A 20,291-nucleotide genomic window follows, 5' to 3' on the forward strand; every position below is an offset into this window, starting at 1 on the left:
TTCTTTCTGTGTAGGCCTCAGTGCTTAATCGGGAAGCATTTTCTCGGTCTCGAGCTGAGCTGAGTCGGTACGAGGCCGACCTCCGAAAGCTCACGAAGGAGAGAAATGCCCTTAGACTTCTCTGTGGGCAAAGAGAATAGGAGACCAAGGACCTCCGAGCCGAGTTGTCCAAGGCTTACCAAGATCAGACCGACCTGACCGAGCAGGTAATGACAATCTTAAAAATTCATGGGCTCAATTCGGGAACGGTGGCTAATATTTCAATCTCACAGCTACAGCAGAAAATCGAGATGATCGAGCAACTCCGTGAGGAGGTTGACATGATAAAGGCGGAGACCTTGGGGTGGAAAGTAGGTATGGACCGCTTCGCTACAGAAAAAGAGACTGCCTTATCCTAATTGTCATCGGCCGAAAGTCGACTTCGAGGCATGAAAGAGAAGAGCTTGGCTCAGGAAAAGGAAATAGCGGAGCTCGAAGCTCGATTGGCTTCCGAACTTGAAAAGGCCAAATCTGAAGCTGAAAAGGCTAAAGCCTAGGCAGACGCGATCGTGGCCATCTATCAAGCCGATGTTGAAGCCGATCAAGTACAAGCGAGAGAGGCAGTCGAGACCGCTCAAACTCGAGCATATTGGATTGCCGAACTCGCCAAATGCCAATCTCGGAGGGAAACCCTTGAGGAGATCTATGATCGAGGTTTCGATCTTACCGAAGAGAAAATAAAGGCTAATGATCTTGAAGCCGATGCTGGAGCCCTGGCTTCCTATGATGATGATGATGATGACGACGATGAGAGCAAGAGTGGGTCTGAGAGTGAGGAGTAGCTTGATGGAGAAGAAACTGCCTCCGGAGAAAATCAGGAACCTTAGGGTTTTTCATTTTTGATCTTTTTGTGTCGGGTCCTGATCGGACCTTGTAAATATTCTTATATATATAGAGATATTTTCCTTTTTCGACTTGTCTTTGTTTTATTTTTTGCCTTGTGAAAATTTTTTTCATAAGTTCGAGGCTTTAGGTAATTTGATCGAAGTCAGACTTTGTAGTCTTTATAACCGAGTGAGCGTTTGCCCGAACTCGCATTAAGAGTAACCCTTGGGATTAATAGTCGAGTCTGTTTGCTCGAACTCGAAGTAAGAGTAGCCCTTAAGCTTAATAGTCGAGTGAGTGTTTGCTTGAACTCGAAGTAATGTAGCCCTTAGGCTTTATGGTCGAGTGAGTGTTTGCTCGAACTCGAAGTAAGAATATACCTTAAGCTTAATAGTCGAGTGAGTGTTTGCTCGAACTCGAAGTAATGTAGCCCTTAGGCTTTATGGCAGAGTGAGTATTTGTTCGAACTCGAATTAATGTGGCCCTTAGGATTTATGAGTGTTTACTCGAACTCGAAGTAAAAATAGCCCTTAGGCTTAGTGGTCGAGTGAGGACTTGCTCGAACTCGAAATAAGGTAGCCCTTGGGCTTTATAGTCGAGTGAGAATGATTTCTCAAACTCGAATAAATGGCAGCCCTTGGGCTCGATAGATAGTCCTCGAGTGAGAATGATTGCTCGAACTCGAGTTAGGGTAGACATTAGGCTTTATAGTCGAGTGAGGATTTGCTCGAACTCGAAATAAGAATAGCCCTTAGGTTTAGTGGTCGAGTGAGGACTTGTTCGAACTCGAAATAACATAGCCCTTGGGCTTTGTAGTCGAGTGAGAATGATTTCTTAAACTCGAATTAATGGCAGCCCTTGGGCTCGATAGATAGTCCCCGAGTGAGAATGGTTGCTCGAACTCGAGTTAGGGTAGCCCTTAGGCTTTATAGTCGAGTGAGGATTTGCTCGAACTCAAAATAAGAATAGCCCTCAGGCTTAGTGGTCGAGTGAGGACTTGCTCGAACTCGAAATAAGGTAGCCCTTGGGCTTTGTAGTCGAGTGAGAATGATTTCTCGAACTCGAATAAATGGCAGCCCTTGGGCTTGATAGATAGTCCCTGAGTGAGAATGGTTGCTCGAACTCGAGTTAGGGTAGCCTTTAGGCTTTATAGTCGAGTGAGGATTTGCTCGAACTCGAAATAATAATAGCTCTTAGGCCTAGTGGTCGAGTGAGGACTTGCTCGAACTCGAAATAAGGTAGATCTTGGGCTTTGTAATCGGGTGAGAATGATTTCTCGAACTCGAATTAATGGCAGCCCTTGGGCTCGATAGATAGTCCCCGAGTGAGAATGGTTGCTCGAACTCGAGTTAAGGTATCCCTTAGGCTTTATAATCGAGCGAGGATTTACTCGAACTCGAAATAAGAATAACCCTTAGGCTTAGTGGTCGAGTGAGGACTTGCTCGAACTCGAAATAAAGTATCCATTGGGCTTTGTAGTCGAGTGAGAATGATTTCTCGAACTCGAATTAATTGCAGCCCTTGGGCTCGATAGATAGTCCCTGAGTGAGAATGGTTTCTCGAACTCGAGTTAGGGTAGCCTTTAGGCTTTATAGTCGAGTGAGGATTTGCTCGAACTCGAAATAAGAATAGCCCTTAGGTTTAGTGGTCGAGTGAGGACTTGAACGAACTCGAAATAAGGTAGCCCTTGGGCTTTGTAGTCGAGTGAGAATGATTTCCGAACTCGAATTAATGGCAGCCCTTGGGCTCAATAGATAGTCTCCGAGTGAGAATGGTTGCTCGAACTCGAGTTAGGGTAGCCCTTAGGCTTTATAGTCGAGTGAGTATTTGCTCGAACTCGAAATAAGAATAACCCTTAGGCTTAGTAGTCGAGTGAGGACTTGCTCGAACTCGAAATAAGGTAGCCCTTGGGCTTTGTAGTCGAGTGAGAATGATTTCTCGAACTCGAATTAATGGCAGCCCTTGGGCTCGATAGATAGTCCTCGAGTGAGAATGATTACTCGAACTCGAGTTAGGGTAGCCCTTAGGCTTTATAGTCGAGTGAGAATGATTTCTCGAACTCGAATTAATGGCAGCCCTTGGGCTTGATAGATAGTCCCCGAGTGAGAATGGTTGCTCAAACTCGAGTTAGGGTAGCCCTTAGGCATTACAGTTGAGTGAGGATTTGCTTGAACTCGAAATAAGAATAGCCCTTAGGCTTAGTGGTCGAGTGAGGATTTGCTCGAACTCGAAATAAGAGTAGCCCTTGGGCTTTACAATCGAGTGAGGATTTGCTTGAACTCGAAGTAATGTAGCCATTAGGCTTAATGGTCGAGTGAGTGTTTGCTCAAACTCGAAGTAATGTAGGCTTATATGGAGTTTGATCTCGTTGATTGTTCAGTCGGCAGTCCCCGATTTACGGGATAATTTTTCAAACTCCGGTCATGGTCGACCCTTAAGCCTGTTTGCATAACAGATCACGAAATAGAAGAATCTTTCTAAGATATGAGATATCAGTAAAGAAGAAATTTCTCTTTATAAGTCGTTATACACGTGTTCATGTTTTGTGCCAAGGCTCGAGCAAACTACACGGGCATGGTTCGTTTTGACCATTTGGCCCTTATAAGTTTCCCTATCGAAACTCTGTTTCCATGAAGTAACTTTCTTGCATTGAACTTGATATATTCGAGGATAATGCCCCCCCTGTATTCGAGTTTGATTGTAAAGAGGTCTCGAATACTGTTGAATTATTCTAAGTTAGCACGATTAATGGTTGCCTTATTAAAAACCTTACCGAAAAACCCATTTGGGATAAAATCGGTCTAAGAGAAAAAGAGTGCAACACGTGCTTTCAGACCTAAAGGCTTCGGGTTGAATAATCGATCCCTGTTTGTAGTCAAACACCTATAAGGGTTAATTTCAAAATATAAATGAACATGGGAGGATCGTACCTTAGCAGTAACATCGCTTTAGGTGCGAAACGTTCCAATTACTCGGTAGTTGTTTGCCGTTTATCACGCCAAGCTTGTAGGATCCCTTTTTGATGATTTCGAGGACCGGATATGGTCCTTCCCAGTTTGGACCCAGTTTTCCTTCACTCGGATTTCGGGTGTTGAGAGTGACTTTCCTTAGTACCAAGTCCCCGATTTTAAAATATTAAAAATTGGTTCTTCGATTGTAGTATCTTTCGATCCGCTGCTTTTGGGCGGCCAATCAGACGAGAGCGGCCTCTCATCTTTCGTCCAATAATTCTAGGCTCGTGTTCATGGTCTCATTATTTGACTCCTTTGTTACATATCGAAACCTGATGCTAGGTTCTCCGACCTCAACCGGGATCAAAGCTTCGGCGCCATAGACCAACGAGAATAGCGTTGCTCCTGTACTGGATTTTGATGTTGTGCGATATGCCCATAGGATCTCAGGCAGTATTTCTCTCCATTTTCCTTTGGCGTCGGTCAATCTCTACTTAAGATTTTGGATGATGGTTTTGTTGGTCGATTCGGCTTGTCCGTTTCCGCTGGGATGGTACGGTGTTGATAGGATCCTTTTGATTTTATGATCCTCGAGAAATTTAGTTACTTTGCTGCCGATGAATTATTTTCCATTATCACATACAATTTCGGCTGGCACACCGAATCGACATATGATGTGGTCCCAAATGAAGTCTATCACTTCTTTTTCTTTGACTTTCTCGAAAGCCTGTGCTTCAACCCATTTAGAAAAATAATCAGTCATAAACAAAATAAACTGAGCATTACCTGGGGCCGATGGGAAGGGGTCGACGATGTCCATCCCCCATTTCATAAAAGGCCATGGAGATAGGACTGAATGGAGTAGCTCCTCGGATTGATGAATCATGGGCGCATGTCTTTGGCATTTGTCTCATTTTCAAACGAACTCCTTCGCATATTTGCTCATATCGGTCCAATAATACCCTGCTCGGATCGCTTTGTGGACCAGTGAATCGGCACTGGAATGGTTTCCACAAGTGCCCTCGTGAATTTCCCGTAGTATGTAATCGATATCTTCTGGTCCCAAACATATTGCCAATGGTCCATCGAAAATCCTTCTGAATAGCGTTCCATCTTCGGATAGGGTGAATCGTGCTGCTTTTGTGCGCAAAGCTCTTGATTCCTTTGGATATGATGGAAGCTTCCCATTCTTGAAGTACTCTATATATTTGTTTCTCCAATCCCAGGTTAGACTTATGAAATTTATTCCGGCGTGACCTTCATCGATCACCGATTTTATGAGTTGTACGACAGTCCCCGAGTTGAGTTCGTAATCTTCGACCGATGAACCTAAGTTCGCAAAAGCGTCGTCCTCGCTGTTCTGTTCTCGGGGTACATGTTTCAAAGTCCATTCTTTAAATTGATGTAGAGTCACATGTAATTTATCCAAGTACCTTTGCATTCGATTTTCTCGGACTTCAAAAGTCCCGTTAACTTGGTTTACCACGAGGAGGGAATCACACTTAGCTTCTATGATCTCTGCTCCCAAGCTCCTAGCTAGTTTGAGACTTGCAATCATGGCCTCATACTCGGCCTCATTGTTAGTCAATTTCGTAGTTCTGATAGAGTGTCTAATTACATTACACGTGTGTGATTTTAGTACAATGCCTAATCTGGATCCCTTCGCGTTCGAGGCACCGTCCGCGAAAAGTCAGCCACGAAGTCTGCCAAGATTTGAGACTTGATAGCGGTTCGGGGTCGATACTCGATATCGTACCCACCGATTTCTATGGCCCATTTGGCCAATCGACCCGAAAACTCGGGTTTGCACAAAATGTTTCGAAGAGGATAAGTTGTTACAATATGTATCGGGTGAGATTGGAAATATGGTTTTAATTTCCTAGAGGCGCTTATTAAATCAAGTGCTAATTTTTCTAAGTGTGGATATCTAGTTTAGGCCTCGCCTAAAGTCTGACTGACATAATAAATGGGGAATTGCGTACCTCGTTCTTCTCGAACCAGGACTCCACTTACCTCTATCTCCGAGACAGCTAAGTACAAGGTAAAGAGGTTCGTCCACTTTCGGGGTATGAAGCAGAGGCGGGCTCGATAAATACCGCTTTAGTTCTTCCAAAGCGTGTTGGCATTCTGGAGTCCATGCAAAGTTGCTTTTCTTCTTAAGCAGTGAGAAAAATCGATGGCTCATATCTGAAGATCTCGAAATGAATCATCCCAAGGCGGCTATTCTCCCAGTTAACCTTTGTACGGCCTTCACATTATCTACTACCGTGATGTCCTCGATAGCTTTAATTTTATCGGGGTTGATTTTGATTCCTCGGTTGGATACAATGAAACCAAGAAACCTGCCCGAGCCAACACTGAATGCACATTTTTCGGGGTTGAGCTTCATATTGTACTTCTTTAGCACGTCGAAAGTTTCCTGCAAATGCTTTAAATGGTCCTTGCTAGCAGGGACTTAACTAACGTGCCATCAATAAAAAATTCCATTGATTTTCCTATTTGTTTTTCGAACATTCGATTTACTAGGCGTTGATAAGTTGCACCAGTATTTTTTAGACCGAATGGCATTACGTTATAACAATAGGTGCCATATTTAGTGACAAATGAGGTTTTTTCTTGATCCTCCGGGTTCATTTGTATCTGGTTGTACCCAGAGTAGGCATCGAGAAAATTGAGAGTCTCGTGGCCGGCCGTGGCATCGATCATACGATCGATGCTATGCAAAGGAAAGGAATCCTTAGGGCATGCTTTGTTCAAGTCTTTATAATCTATACACATTCTAAGTTTGTTTCCTTTCTTAGGGACCACCACCACATTTGCTAGCCATTCGGGGTATTTAACTTCTCGAATGGATTATATTCTAAGAAGTTTGGTTACCTCATCCTTGATAAAGGCATGTTTGACCTCGGACTGAAGCCTTCTTTTTTGCTTTATCGGACGGAATTTTGGATCAAAGCTTAGTCTATGAGTGGCTATCTCCGGTGGGATCCCTGTTATGTCGAGATGGGACCAAGAAAAACCATTCATGTTAGCTATAAGAAATTGAATAAGCTTTTTCCTAAGCTCGGGATATAACCTCGTGCCCAGGTATACCTTTGGCTCGGGCAGATGTTCGACCAGCGTGATTTGCTCCAATTCTTCGACCGTTGACTGTGTAGCATCGGTATCATTGGGGACCACAAAGGATCGAGGGATCCCATAGTCATCACCTTAGTTAGACTTCTAATTCTCTAGCTGAGTCGAGACTGACGTTTGTGATTGTTATTTGGTATCCTGTTCACCCTTCGAATCTGATCCTTTTGTCGATGATAGTGTAGATATCGAAATTACCTCATCGATGGCAAACATTTCTCTTGCGGCCAGTTGCTCTCCATAAACCGTTTTGACTCCCTCTGATGTTAGGAATTTCAAAACCTGGTGGAGGGTCGAGGGTACAACTCTCATATTGTGGATCCACGACCTTCCAAAAAGAGCGTTATACCTCATGTCGCCTTCGATTACGTGGAACTTCGTTTCTTAGATGGTCCCGGCCATGTTTATTGGAAGGACTATCTCGCCCTTAGTAGTTTCACATGCCATATTGAATCCGTTTAGAACCAGGGTTGCGGGCACGTCCTGGTCCTGTAGACCGAGCTGCTATACGACCTTCGATCTAATAATGTTGGTCGAACTACCTGGATCAATTAACATACGCTTAACTTGAGTTTTATTTATAAGTACAAATATTACCAGTGCATCGTTATGGGGTTGTATGATTCCTTCTGCGTCTTCATCACTAAAGGACAAGGTTCCTTTAGGTGTGTAATCCTGAGGCCGAGATCGCTTCTCTCTTCAACTGACATCTTAGTGCGTTTAAGCACCGGCCCCTAGGGGATATCGATCCCACCGATGATCATGTGGATGATGTGTTGTGGCTCTTCTTGTTCGTTTTGTCTTCTGAAATCCCTGTTTTTGAAATGGTTTTTGGCCCGGTCACTTAAAAATTCTCGAATGTGCCCTTTATTGAATAATCGGGCTACCTCCTCTCTCAATTGCCTACAATCTTCCGTCCTTGATCAGCCTTTGTTCTCTGTTGATGTCCCTTTTAGTAACGGACCCAGAACCCAACTGGTTGTCTTCGACTCTAATCTTCAATTGATACCGATTGTGAACATCGGCCCAAGTAACAACTGGGTACTCGATCAGGTTCTGCTTCAACCGTTGTGATGCTATCGAGCTTCGTTCGTTCAGACCTTGAGTGAAAGCTTGAATAGCCCAATCGTCTGTGACTGGTGGTAGGTCTATTCGTTCCATTTTGAAACGAGATACGAATTCTCTCAGCATCTTGTTATCCTTTTGTCTTACCTTGAAAAGGTCCGACTTCCTGGTTTCGACCTTTATGGCTCTAACGTGTGCTTTTACGAAAGAATCTGCAAGCATAACAAAAGAATCGATAAAGTTAGACGGTAAATTATGATATCATATCATTTCTCCCTTTGACAGGGTTTCGCCGAATTTTTTCAATAATACAGATTTGATCTCGTCGTCCTCTAGATCGCTCCCTTTAATGGCACATGTGTAAGAGGTGACGTGTTCGTTGGGGTCGGTCGTTCTATTATACTTAGGAATTTCGGGCATGCGGAACTTCTTGGGGGTCGGTTTCGGAGCTGCGCTCGGGGGGAAAGGGCTTTTGTACGAATTTTTTAGAATCCAAGCCTTTCAATATCGGTGGTGCCCCCGGAATCTGGTCAACCCTGGAGTTATACGTTTCCACTTTTATGTCATTTGCTTCAATCCCCCTTTCCCCTGACTCTATTAGTTTTGTCCATTTCTCGAGCATCTTAACGATTTCGGGATCAGTCCCCGATTCTTGCTCATTCCACCTCACTACAGCTGGCCCCGTTTTGTGGGTGACTTCTTGGGTGGACTGGGCTCGAGCCTGGTCGGTGCCTGGGTTTGGCTCTGCAACTAGGATATTGCTGCTTGTTGAGCTTGCAACATTTCAAAAATAATACGCAAGCTGATTCCGTTTTCCTCAGTGTTTTGGGTATTTCGAGCTGCAGATCGAGTTCCACAGGGTCAGAACGTTGGTTTGCCTCAATGGCCACATGTGAATTAACGTCTATTGGCTCTTCGACAAGTGGCATTTCGCCCCCGGGCGTTAAGTTGTTGTTTTCATCTTGAAGGCGAGCTTCGTTGTCGATAGTTAGGGCCATTAATTGAGAATTCGTCGTTTTTCAGCCTGAAATCAAAGACACTTTCAAGAGCAAGTGTAAAATAGTGTGTTTCACAGAGATTCGTACCAAATAACCACTATTATCCTTAAACCCCATTGTGGGCTCCAAATTGTTTACTCGAAAAACGGATAGAGTTGAATTTATACGTAGTTCTAAGGATACGTGGTGTAGCTTGACACAAATAGAAAAAGTAAGTAGAAAAATATCGAATATTGACTGTAAAAAAGGAATAAAATACAAACCAAACTGAGTAGAAAATGATTTATGAACAAGTAAGATGAATCAATGTACAAGGCTCACAAAAGGATAATTTCTTCTGTATCTATATGTGAATATCAATAATCTTTTCAATAAGGGAGTGTGTAGATGCCTCAATGTTCAATTGCCCTTTTACAGAAATGATAGCCACTCTTTTATAGTGGAGGGATCCTACTTTGGATATAATAAAAAATACATAGTGGGATCCCATGGTAGATTAGTTAATTTAGCTTTTCCTTAATTCCCGCCGAGATTCTCTCCCCTAGTGCGGCTACAACGGCTCTTGTCTCTTAATTCGATCTTGGTCGGACTTGATATTGGTCGATCTCCAGATTTCGAGCTCGATACTGACTCGAGCTCAATATTGACTCGGGCTCGGCATTGACTCGGGCTCGAATCTTGAGTTTGATAACGCCACTTCACATCATAGTTCGATTTGGACTCGAGCTCGATAATGACTTCGAGCTCGGTATTGATCGGTTCCTGAATCTTGAGCTTGGTAACCTGACTTCAGATTTCATCTCGGTATTATAAAAACGACCATCGGTCAATCATGTTCCAATCTTGACTAATTGCATGAAGGACAAAACCGGTTTTGACCGTATACACCTAGATTATCAGTTGCTCAACCAACTTATCACGAGCTGACATCGAAGTGTGTTCTTTCGGCCTGTACAGTGATTGAATACCCCAACAAGAAAAAAAGAAATATCTGCAAGCTATGTCCTAAATGCTTTCTTGGGATCCTTGCATTTGTCTAATTCAGTCATACCACCCACGCTTTACAGTGCCCCCCCCCCCCCAAAACATATTCGTGTGGTTCTGTGCCATAGCCCAGTCTCAGCTTGTTTTCCATGAGAACAGCTTGTTGTGGAGTGAGTGCCCCAATGCAAAGTTGCTGACTGATTGCATTACTAATATTAGAAGTCTGGCTCAACTTTGTTGGCTTCTGAGCTATTTTGCCCATGTCTGGAAAAGAACCCAGCGGAGCTGAAATTCCAGTTTCACCAGCTCCTCTCACACCTCCCATGCCAAAAACATTACCAAGATCACCCAGTGCATCCATGTTGTTGTTAATGCTCCCCATACCTACATTTCCATGACCCATCATCATTTTCCTCTGCATTAGTGGTTGCTGCGGCTGCAGTTGTTGCGGCTGAAACTGCTGCTGTTGTAGTAACTGCTGAAGTTGCGGTGGAGAGGCTTTAATATCCATGTTATTAGCCAACTGCAGATAGGAATTCAGGCTGAGTCTATCAAAATGAGCCATTGGATTTACATCATGCATGAAGGAGGATTTCTGTAACTGTGGATGCTGCTCTTGCACCGAACGATTTTGATTATGTTGTTGCTGCTGTTGTTGCATCGAATGATTTTGATTATGTTGCTGCCGCTGCTGATGCAGAGGGGTTAAAGGATCAGATTGTTGTCTGGTAGGCATTGAAACCCCAGGCAGGCGTCCCTGAGAAGTCTGTAATGGCTGATCGTTTCCAGGCGGCAGTAGTCTTTTGACCTTGCATGTTCTGGGGTGAATTTACTAGTGCATCAACACTGTTAACCAAGACCCATTCAGATTTTTGCATTTCAGTGTCAGAACCAATTAGGGCCGGTGAATTTATTAGTGCATCAACACTGTTAATGAAGACCCTTTCAGATTGTTGCATTTCAGAAACAGAACCAATTGGGACTGTTCCTGTCTCTATAGTGTCATCGCTTGAAGCAAGATTCATGCAAATCGGTTTTGGTTGGACATGATCCTCCACAAGATGCCCTTCACGTATCATCTGCAAACACATAGGCATACAGGCAAAATAAGGGCAGGAAGAATATGCTGATGATTAGCTCTTAAATCTCACACAATTACCTACCAGTGAACGAAATTGTGCTGCTAGCAAGTCTGCAAAGTGCTGTAACAAAAAAAAAGGTACGATGTAAGAATCAGAACATTAACAAATAGCTGGAGATTCATTCTCCAGTTTTTTACATGTGCAATCAAAAACAAATAAGATGACTTCAATAAATTCTACAATGAGCTGTCCTCCAATTCTCCATGTTTCAGATAAAGCCTACAAAAATCACCAACCAATTTGAATCCATTGAACTTCTCAATATGACAACCTCAGAATTCATCTGAAGTTACCATTATCATGGAAAATTTATATCAGAAAGCTATTCTCCTAAAATATTGGTGTAACCTAGCATAGCGTTTGATAAGTGAATCTCACGGCAAATCTGGAATCTGAGATATTCAGATTGTATACACCAAAATTCCACTCAAAATTATTTAGCATACTGATTTTTCTGCTCAATTGAACTGCTATACAAAGATAGCTTGAACTACTACAAGAGCCACATGTACAACCTTTTTTTTTAATAACCGTGATGTTCGGACCAATTTGCACGCACCTTGACTAATTCCACGGGGTATCTGCTACCTCCCACCAGTAGAGGTACCGGGTAGCTCTATCCACCATGGTTTGGTCAGATGGGAAGAAATCACCTAGTATTTTTGACTCCATTGAACCTGAGACCTCATGTCTCTCAACCCACTTTAGTAACTACTAACCACACACACCCTTAGGTGCTACATGTACAATCTTGTCTCAAAACAGCTATTAGAAAGAGGAGCTTGAAAGAGGACCAAATACATTTCCCCAAGGAATATGGAATGGTGTGGTAGAAAAATGTGAAAAGAGACTTGCAACTTGGAAGAGCCAATATTTTTCGCTGGGAGGTGGAGTGGTTTTGAGGAATTTTGTTTTGGATGCACTTCCAACATATGTCATGTCCTTATTTCCTATTCCAGTTAAGGTAAGAAAAATAATAGATGCAGCAAGAAGGAATTTTATCTGGCGGGGTAATAGAGACAAGAGAGCCATTCACTTAGTTAACTGGGACTCACTCATTACCAGCAAAAGACAAGGGGATCTAGGTATCAGGAACTTAAAGGCGCACAATCAGAGTCTGCTCATGAAGTGGTTGTGGAGGTATTATCTAGAGACTAATGCTTTATGGAGGAATGTCATATATGAGAAGTATGGCCAGTTGGATCAGTGGTGCACAAGACCTGTTACCTTATGGGGTGGGAGTTTGGAAAACTATCAGGAAATTCTGGAATTCTATGTTGTGCAACACTAGCATAAAGGTTGGAAATGGAAGGAAGCCATTGTTTTGGAATGATAATTGGCTAGGATATGGTCCACTAAAAGAACTATTCCCTGAATTTTTCTGCATTGCTACACAGCTACAGCGCCTGATCTTAGAATGAAAGCAGCTTGGGGACAACATGGTTGGAATATCAATTTTAGAAGAGGTCTGAATGATTGGAAGCTTGGGAGAATTGCTGAGTTTTTTAATCCTTTGAAAGCTATCCAAGGTCTTAAAGATCATGAAGATTCTCTTATCTGGAACATTGGCAAGAATGGGATGTATACTGTCATATCAGCTTATCTTCTGTTGTCAAACACTGGCCATCACATAGATGGTTGGCAATGGAAGAGTATCTGGAAAGTAAAAGCTCTTTATAAGGTGATTTGCTTCACATGGCTGGTGGCAAGAGAAGCATGCTTAACTCAAGAGAACCTGTAAAGGAGGTGATTCCATCATTCCAACTTTGTTCTAGATATCTTTTATGTGGCGGAGAATTGGAAACAAACAGTCACTTATTCCTTCACTGCCCTATTACTAGTCAACTATGGCAGTTGTTCCTTAACATTGTTGGGCTAAGATGGTCTATGCCAGCTACTACTGTTGAGTTACTAAAATCTTGGAACAACAATGGAGACTCAGTGAGACAAAAGACATGGTGGAGATTGATACCTGCATGCATATGGTGGATAGTATGGAAGGAGAGAAACTCAAGAGTTTTTGAAAACAAATACAACTCCATTCAGGATGTCAAGATGAACTGTATATTCTATTTCATTTTTGGTGTAAAGAAAGTCTTGTAGAGGATACAGAATCTTTGGTAGACATGTTAGGCATTTTGTAGTTAAGATAGATAAAGATTGATCTATTATTCCCTGTACATATGGATTTGCACTGCCTTAGTGCCTTTTTATTAATACGAATGTTACCATTCTCAAAAAAAAAAGAGGACCAAATACATTTGCAAGTAAAGGTAATACATTTTCAACATCCAAATGAGCACATGCTAGCAGAAATGGGATTTGAGAGAACCCCCCAACCCCCGCCAACCCAAAAGATGATCTGTTCATGTCATTTTCCTTTTTTTCACTTCTGTATTGGGAGTTCCACAAGTGGTTTTTAGATTGAGGATTCAGCTCTAAATGGTTCGCTTCAGAATAGAAGCTTGTCAAGCTTGATTAAATCCATAAGAGTGGACACTGCATAAAGAGGCATGCACATGCACTGTATGAGCCATAATATACAGAGTGTGTTCAGAACTCACAGCATTTGGCAGAGTTGGGAGGTAATCCTCAGCAGTCAAGTATTCAGCATCCTCCATTTCTCCGATATGCATTGCAATAGTTCCATCATTTGGCTTTTCGGACATGATCATTCTAGTTCGTTCCTTAGGAACATAAGAGAAACCATTTCCTAGGGAATAACGTCAAGTTAGCCAAAAGATCGGTTAGGCTATATCTTGATCTAGATGGGGAGTGCAGTGCAGACAGACCTTGAAGAACTTCCTCTGTCTGCAGAAATGTCAAGTCTCTTTTTGTACAAATATTCATGTTGCCACCAACAAGTGACTTTGACAGTGCCATTCTGCAGGGTTCATCTTTGAAATTTTCATTGTTTGAATTATTGGAAAGATGAAGCAGCAGCTGTTGAGCAGGATATACATTTTGTTTCCTTCTGCAGTACTCGTCAACCTTATTCTTTTTGTGATTAAGTTGAAACCTGAAACTCTCAGGCCCTTGATGTTAGCCATTGAATATCATCAACAAACTAAATTATCTTGCTTTAGGAACAATGGTTGAAAAGAACATAGTATAAGAAAGTAAGTTGATAAATAAGAAACTACAAGTTCAACTGAAATAAAGACCACTTATATCGACTTTTTAAAGCACAAGAGATCCTTCATAAGTTAAGAAAAAGTATCGTACTCCCAACCTCCTTTGTTTTGACTTGCTTTATAATTTGCTCCATCATGATGCAATTACACCACAATTGCCATGTTAAATGTGCAAATGAAGTTGAAAATAGCAACAGTTCAACCCCAAAGGATAACAAGCAAGTTTAGTTATATTTGTTCACATTATGAATCATTTTCATTTCATAAGCTTCTGCTTCTGCTCATGTTTATGCGCTTATCAAGTTCTAGAATTCAAGATTACTTGGTACTATTATATTTTTCAGTAAATCTGCAGGGAATATGGACAAGGGATTCTTCAATCTTCCCTTTATCCAGTGTCATACTTCTCCTCCAGCTGTAGCTCAATGATGGGAACAATGCGAAATCAACTGAGAACTTTTTCCTTTTACTACAGAAAACTTTGCTTGTTTGGCATTTTTTTTTTTGGGGTAATAAACTGTGAACAGTTACCATTAACAAACAAATAATACACGTAATGAGCATGAAGCATCTAAAGTTTATATCCATCTTCTAGGAAGGTTGACATGAACTAGTAGACCTCAACAAAGAAAAACTAATTACATAAGTGTTGAATTAAAGAACTACATCTTTGTTTGGCATCTTGTAAGCATAAGATCTCATATATCTCATCTTATAGGGTTCCACAGAGAATCTACTGAAAATCAGTGTTGAAATAGCCAGCATGCTCCCGTTAAGATGATATCCTTCGGTTTCTCCTACAAGCAGTCTGTTTCTATTGTTTTATCTGTGGCACTTCCAGACCATGAATACTAAGTCAAGTGACAAGCATTGAAATAGTTCAAGAAAGATTATTTTAATTGAGCTAATTACAAAAGGAAACACATGTATCTGTAGTCTTCTGGCTGATAGACACAACCTAAGAGCTCCCTTTTAGACATGATATAATTGTGTTGATTCAAAAGAATATCTGGTTTATACGGGAAAAATTTTAGTAAGCAATGTACCTCACTGTCACCATTTTAATCTTGGAGAACCTTTCAAGCATGATTTGGTCAGCCAAAGGTGGAGTTCCCACGAAAGGACTACTTGCATAGAATGGAAGACCCATGTTACTGGCACCGGCAGGAGAACCAGCTCCCATCATGACAGGGGCCTTAGGAACAGAACTGGATCTCCGCTTTGCAGCAACTTGAGGCAGGTGTTGCTGCCGCATGGAACCATTAGCAATGGAAGTCATAAATGTTAAGACACCAGCAGAAGGAACAGATGTGGCTGCTGGCTTCTCCTTCATCAATTGTGTAAGTCCATTTGCCACAGCTGCACCATACTGAGGTCGTACTGAACCACCAGAAATATCTCCAGATTTAGATGATAAAGGAGATCGAGGCAAACCTCCAGCAGAAGCACAAGGACTTTGCACTATTTTCCTCTTTTGAAGTGAGTACTCTTTCCAAGGATTGGTCTCAAGAGGTTGACCAAGACCATTCCAGGTTATCTGTGGGAAACCTAATTGCGTTAACTGCTGGGGAAGTATTTGATGTGATCGTGCCTGCTGGAAATCCATAAAGTTCATATCTGATTCCCCCACCTGACTCTCATTCTTAGTCCATCGAGGCTCTAATTGGTCCATTCTCTCTATTTCAGCAGGCTCTTTCTTTACATTATATCTAATTCCTTTCTGTCCTGCCGCAAATGGCATTGTCCTAGCTTCTTGGTTCAAGCCCCCTTGGAAAGTCTGTTGATGGTAGTTTAGCATGGTGTTAGCATAAGGAATAGCCCTGGAAACTGACTGCGGCAGTAATAAAGCATTCTTCCAAGGATAATCTAGAGTGTGAAGGCCATCTACCTGTGTGCCTACATGTTGCATATAATTAACATCAGCAACCATATGCCTAACTCTTGTCCTCTTATTTGAGTTGGACAGGGAAGATTCATGTCCATCCTGACTCTCTCTCTTGCCATGTATAGAAGCACTGGAGGTCATAGCATTTGTGCATGACAGCATCATATCTGGTGCAGCAGGAGAAGATACTGATGCATTCAGAACAATATCTGACTTATGATCCTGCATAATTCTAGGACTCTGAACTCCCATTTGATATTTTGAAAGGTGAGATACCAAATGTGACGCTGGAACAAAGGCCTTAGACACAAAACTGTCACTTTTCAATGTCAACATATCCATTGGTCCATTATCCTGTGCATTCAGATTGTCATGAAGAGGCTGCTGCACAAGAGGTCCTACATCTCCTGACTTTGAGCTTCCGTCACTCTATCTATACAAACATTTTTCCCTTGGATTCTACTATTAGATGTGACAGTAACTTCTGGAGTCTCCCTTAGTCTTTTCCTGAATATATTGCCTAGACCCAAACTTAACTGCAATATAATACAGCACCAGCTTAAATAAAAGAGTGAATTTTACCAGAGGAAGATGGAAAACAAAACTACTAACTCATCACCTTAGAGAAAACTGGGTTGTTCCAAAGCCTGTCTAACTTCGGGGTGGGGTCTAGGCAAAGTTGTGGTTCTAGAGCTCTTAATATCCGTGATTCAACTTCCTACATTTAAAAAAAAAGAATGCTAAGAACACAAAACATTTGGTTGCTACTAAGAGGGATTTATCTTACTAACCATTAGATCACCATATGTCCAAGCATTGTCTGAAATCAGTGGAATATCCTTCACCACATTTTCAAGCGACAATTTGAGGCATAATCTACTAATAAAAGGAGAATCAGTAGCAGAAGGCACACTTTTTCCAGCTTTAGAGAAGCACTTCCGATAATCCCGCACCTGCAGTAGTAGTCAAATCCCTAATTAAGAAATAAAAGACAACCTCAAAGCTACATTGTCGTCACGAAAGGGGAAGAAATGGTAACATTCATTCTATGAGAAATGCCGACTGACTGAACCATCCAGCAGAAAAGCAATTATGCAAACTCTGGAATGATAATTTGACGTGTGATTCTCTTATGAGTAAGCTGATTAATAGCATCTGATAATATAAGAAAAAAACAACTGGAGATCTCTACTCGCCTGATGATGCATGCAATTTGAAGGGAGTAGAACCCGCAATACTCTAATGCTGTAGAACATATAATTGACGAAACGCGTCTATAATAAACCTCACCTCACATACTAGGGTCCCATCGACATATTTGCATGGTATATCCTCCAAAACATCACCAGGCAGTCGGCCAGACTCAATTGCCTCCAAGTGCACAATGTACAAAGAAAAAGTTAAGAGAAAAAAGGAAAAACAATATAAGTCTTTGCAGATGAAAACTACATAGACACAGATGTAATATTAACTTGCAAATGAGCATTAGATTTCTATCTCAGGTTTCATAAACTGTCATAAAGACACAATACTCTTAAATGAGAGCTCAAAAGTTTATAAGCATTAGCTGAAGCATAAAGAAGAATTTCGCAAGCTCCGCCGCTCAAGTTAGGAAATACAGTGTAGATCAACAGATGAACCACACACTAAGAAATAAGAGACAGCCAGACAGAAAAGGAAAGAATACAAAAACCAAAAAAGACAGTGCAATTACTGAGAAGAGAGTTTCAGATGCACTATCGTATGGATGTAAGAATTTTGGAACAATTTCAGAAGTTTGATGCCCAGATTCATTCTGCAATTATAAAAGGAAAAGAACTTTCTTCAGTCCTAACACCTCAGAATTGTTAGATTGGACCAGATGAATAACAGACCTCTGAGGGTCTCCGAATAGAATATCCATCCAAGAAAATGCTTAATGTGAAGGAAACTTCTTTATCTGCAGAATGTAAGGTAAAATAGTCAATCCTGACAAATGTACTAACTCTTGAAATAAAGAAAAAGAAGATGTAAAAATTAACTTAGAGAAAGAACCAGGAAACCGATATATGAAGTCCTTCACAAAACTCTAACTTACCAGAGAGATTAGCAACATTGTCACTCCCATGATCACCCGCACCCTATGACGAAACAAGAGGATTTTATCAGTGAAAATAGAAATTTGAAGAGTAAACTATCAAAACAAAGCCAATTTTTCAAAAATTTTAAGCCCGCCACGTAAAGTAATTTTTGAACTACCTTGTCACTACAATAAATATTTTTCTTACATGAAGGAATCAAAAGTTTATATGTATATATATGAAAAAAAATTAAGTTTGCCCTATTTAACAGTATGATTTTCCAAGGAAGGGGATTCAATTGAACCCCTTCATTGGCTATGGCTCTGCACTGGGTTCAATCCACACCCAAAAATATTACTAATAAATAAATACATCATTCGACCAACAATCTCCAAGTGATGATATTCAAAATCCCACCTTTCAGACTCTCTATTTCATAAAATAGTTTTTCTACCCAAAATGCAACTTACTGCATTCAGTCAGACTTACTGAGCAACAAAGACTAGAGGAAAACTAAGCTCCTGCTAAGCGCGGGGTCGGGGAAGGGCCGAACCATTGCAATAGGTTGTTTCTGTTGAGGTTTATTTTTTAAGATGAAATAGTGTGAATGGGAAATGGAGGGAAAATGAAATTTTTGAGTAAAATTTTAAGTTTCCCTTTCTTGACAATGAGACATTGTCCTATATTGGAAGAGGAAGAGATTTTTGGTGGGTATACACCAAAGATCGACGGTTCAAAGATATCAAATCTACCAATTGACCGAGTATATCCGACATAAGTTTACTACGGAAAGTTCAAACGGAAACCTACTTATCCAGATGCGATTAATCCTTGCTTGTAAATCACACAGTTTTTTCATGCATACTTCCGTGATATAGCCATTCCCCATTCATGTGGGGGATTGTTGAGGTTTTATTTTTTAAGATGAAATAGTCTTAAAATGAGGGTGAATGAGAAATGGAGAGAAAAATGAAATTTTTGAGTAAAATTTTAAGTTTTCCTCTCTTGACAATGAGACATTGTCCCATATTGGAAGAGGAAGAGATTTTTGGTGGGTATATATATAATTGCTCTTCTTGTAGCTCTTAAAGAGTTAAGAAGAAAGCAAGCCTCGCGCCGTCGTCGTCGTCGCTCGCTCGGCTCGGCTTCGGCTACGGCTACGGCTTCGGCATTTGTAACGGATATTTTCCAATCCGTGTATTGACCATTTGGCAGCCGCCTAATGCTCTTCCCACCATGAATGTGCTTGCTCCACAAACATGAATGTGCTTGCTCCACAAACAAGCTAATGCTTGCTCCACCATGGAGGGTGGACGTTTGGTCTTCTTCAACACTGGCTGCTATATATATGTGCAGCAGAAGTTGAAGAAAGACACTCAACACTCAACACACAAACTAAAATCCTGAAATCGCTCAACAGATTTGGCTATACATTGCACTCCTTCCTCTCAGCATTTCCATACGATTTTCTGAGTTTCTACTCCTTCGTTCTGCATTGTTTTAACTTCAAACAAAGCAACTGTAAGTGTGATTTGCTACCGAACTTTGTGTTCGCTGAAACACTGGGGTTTGAAGTACCGCTACACCAGTGTGTGATTCGTTCTATCCTGGGAGGAAATAATCCATTACCTTGGGTACTAGGAGGGGATTAAATTCCTTAAGGAAACACTGTGAATTCAGTGGGCTCGAATTAATTACTGTTTCATTACGCTAACTTATATTTTGCAGAATTATTATTTACAAATACAGCAATATTGGCGAGAATAACAATCTTAAGGAATTTAATATTTATTTATGTATTTGTGTTATTCTTATTATTCTGCAAACTAAAACATTTGTAGTTTTGTGTACTCCCGTTTTGGAGAGTAAAGCCTTCGTGGCATTTTGTTGGAGATTAAAATCTACGTGATTTTTACTCCAGTTTGAAAACGTGTATTAAATGTTTGTTTGTGTCATTCTTTTACAGAAAAAAAATGACGACTGAAAGCGAAAACCAAGCTGTTCCGATGGTGACTGCCAACGCATCGACAAGCCGAACACCGGCGTTGGCACCGGCAGAAAAACCCGGAAAATTTT

The 20,291-nt window shown here is 41.3% G+C and overlaps 1 pseudogene; it reads right to left on the bottom strand.

Annotated features, from left to right (window-relative positions):
- Positions 1 to 10,055: 10,055 nt before the first annotated feature.
- On the bottom strand, positions 10,056 to 18,690 carry LOC104084680 (protein PHYTOCHROME-DEPENDENT LATE-FLOWERING-like; annotated as a pseudogene).
- Positions 18,691 to 20,291: the final 1,601 nt, after the last annotated feature.

Source organism: Nicotiana tomentosiformis, chromosome 12, assembly GCF_000390325.3.
Source record: "Nicotiana tomentosiformis chromosome 12, ASM39032v3, whole genome shotgun sequence".
Lineage (NCBI taxonomy): Eukaryota > Viridiplantae > Streptophyta > Magnoliopsida > Solanales > Solanaceae > Nicotiana > Nicotiana tomentosiformis.